Source organism: Nicotiana attenuata, unplaced genomic scaffold, assembly GCF_001879085.1.
Source record: "Nicotiana attenuata strain UT unplaced genomic scaffold, NIATTr2, whole genome shotgun sequence".
Taxonomy (NCBI): domain Eukaryota; kingdom Viridiplantae; phylum Streptophyta; class Magnoliopsida; order Solanales; family Solanaceae; genus Nicotiana; species Nicotiana attenuata.
In genome coordinates, this window is record NW_017671115.1 from 179,552 (window position 1) to 182,836 (window position 3,285).

Here is a 3,285-nt window from a genome sequence, read left to right on the forward strand (position 1 = left end):
GTTTCTAAGTTTTTGCTCCAGAAGATCAGAAGAAATCAAACCAGCTCCCAATGAAACAGTGTAGAACTTTTGGAGTGTTTTTTAGGGTTCAAAAATCTGCCTAAAATGAGTGAAGAAAGGTTCTATTTATAGGCATCCAAAAGGCCATGTGCTGAAAAAGATAAGAGAATTATTCCCTTCAGCCACAAAAGGCATCTTTTAACAGAATTGGATAGCTGGCTGTCCCTCATTTGCTTCAGCATTTTGTGCTAGCCAAATAGGGCCAGCTACCCTATGTTCTAGAAGCTTCCTAAATGGCCTCATCCTATTTTCATATTTGTCCGCCCCTCACATGACCCCTTAAGTTTTTTTTTGTTCATTTGACCCCTAGAAGTGTCTACTGATTTACAAATTTAGGTCAAACACAAGCGAGCAGGCCAATATTAATGGACAAATCAAACAACAAAGCTAGACAGTGATTGAATTTAAAACATCTGAACACTAAAAAAAAACCTAAACCCTAAAATGAACCCAGTTCATGATGAACTCCACAAGGCTCTTCAGAAATGAACAAGTTTGATGACTAGCATAGGCAGACGAGTTAAACAAATAACAACAAACAAAATACTGTATATAACCTAAAGCATGCAAACTAAACAACAATTATGAAAAAGAACAGAAAAAAGGAAGAACAAGAACAAGAAAAGAAAATACTATGAAGAATCTGGCCTAAACAGTTAAGAACCCGAATTGAACTAATGGTAATGAACTACAAACCAATTTGTTAACTAATCAAAGAAAAAGAAAATCTAATCCACACAGTAATTGAACAAATCAAACAAAACCGAAAACAAAACCCTGTAACTTCTTTTAATTTTCTTAGAACCAAACAAAATGCAAAAGCAAAACAAACAAAGGAAAGGATAAGAAAATACCCAAGGAGAATGGCGGGGTAAATCCTGAACTTGGACAGATTTCGAACTGGCTTGAAACTAACCCCAATTGATTGTTCTTGGCAAGAAAAATCTATTTGGGGTGAGCTTTGAACCAAACGAACAAATAATCTGGCGAAATCCCCATAAACATGCAAAGCTAGGTTTTCTTCGATTTTTAGATCTGGATTTGGGGGAATTTGTGGGGTTGTTTGGGGAAATCAATAAGGGATTTGAGTTTAGGGGGGTGTGGAGGTTATGGGTTGTGAATTTGGGTGGGTTTGGAGACTGGCCGCCGCCGTGAAACGATTTTCGACGGGCGGCGGCTAGGTTTTGGGCCGTGGGAGTTAGAGAGAAAAATAGGGAGGCTAGGGTTTACGGTTAGAGACACGGGGGGGGGGGTGAAGTGAATGGGTTCTCTAGGGTATGGGGGGTGTTAGGACAGTTATATAGTGGGTGGATGGCGAGCTCCCGGCCGTTTGATCAAGGAAGATCAACGGCCGAGATGGCCGTTACTCAAACAGCGTCGTTTATGGGTTAGTGGGCCGAGCTGCAACGGGTAAGGGATTGAGCTGGGTTGATTTGGGGGAAATTTTGGGCTTTGAAACAGGTTTGGCCCAATTCGAGTCCAAACAGGCCTTCTCTTCTCTTTATATATTTGACTCAAATTTAATTAATACTAATTAATATTAATACTAATTACCAATCAGTACTAAATTTAATTGACCCTAAATTAAGCCCTAAACAAGACCTAATAATGATATTGATTTAATTAGCTAATTCTAACACTAGAATAATTAATTGATTTTAGACCTAATGAAAGAAAAAAAAATACTAAAACTAAACTAAAAAAATGGAAAAATGTATATTTTTTATTTTGTTTTGTTGATGCGATTAATTAACAATTAAACTAAAATGCAACTACCAAACTAAGAATGCAATGCATGAAACTCGAATATATAATTTTCGGTATTTTGTGTGCTTTTATAGTATGAAAAAATGCACCTAAAATGCGTATAATTAAACAAATATTCCTAAAAATTCTATAAGAATTAAAATAAACTACAAAAATCTATTTTGATTTTGTGGGACTATTTTGGATTGGGCAAAAATCACGTGCTCACAGCTGCCCCTCTTTGCTCAAAAACGTGAAGAGTTTTCGGGCAAAGATAAAGTGAGCGAATACGAGCGATTTTTTGCCCGCTTGGATACTCCATGGAAAGCATTTTTGAAAGATCTGACCGAACCTTGCTTCCGAGGTTGCCTACATATCCTTAGCTATAAAGGAATCAGGTCAGTGTAGTTCTGGAAGTTTTGGTAGCTGGGAGTACCGAGAAGCTGTGATTTCACTGCTGCTGCCGCTGCTACTGCTTGATGAACTCCTTATTACACCGAAATAAAAATGAAAAGAAGCTAGGCTAATCTATGATCTATGAGTTACAACATTCCTATCTATATGTCTTCAAACATGATCTTGAAACTTCTGCAGTTCTGTCGTGCATCTCGAACTGTTGACTCGCACTCTCGAGGCGAGCTTCTGTTATCCCTAACTTGAATTGACCTCATTCTTCAGGCGGGTTCGTGCTCTTGTCTTGAGCTTACTTCTGAAATGTATTCCCTTGTTCTCCAAGTGGGCGCCTGATGCTAAAACTGAAAATGAATTCCGCTGTCATTTAAGTGGGCGCCTGATGCTGAAACTAAAAATGAATTCCCTTGTTCTCCAGGTGGGCGCCTGATGCTAAAACTTGAAATGAATTCCCTTGTTCTCCAGGTGGGCGCCTGATGCTTAAACTTGAAATGAATTCCCTTGTTCTCCAGGTGGGCGCCTGATGCTTAAACTTGAAATGAATTCCCTTGTTCTCCAGGTGGGCGCCTGATGCTTAAACTTGAAATGAATTCCCTTGTTCTCCAGGTGGGCGCCTGATGCTTAAACTTGATATGAATTCCCTTGTTCTCCAGGCGGGCGACTGATGCTTAATCTTTTGATGAATTCCCTTGTTCTCTAGGTGGGCGCCTGACGCTTAAATTTGAAATAAATTCCCTTGCTCTCCAGGTGGGCGCCTGAGGCTTAAACTTGAAATGAATTCCCTTGTTCTCCAGGTGGGCGCCTGAGACTTAAGCTTGAAATGAATTCCCTTGTTCTCCAGGTGGGCGCCTGATGCTTAAACTTGAAATGAATTCCCTTGTTCTCCAGGTGGGCGCCTGATGCTTGAACTTGAAATGAATTCCCTTGTTCTCCAGGTGGGCGCCTGATGCTTAAACTTGAAATGAATTCCCTTGTTCTCCAAGTGGGCGCCTGATGCTTAAACTTGAAATGAATTCCCTTGTTCTCCAGGTGGGCGCCTGATGCTTAAACTTGAAATGAATTCCCTTG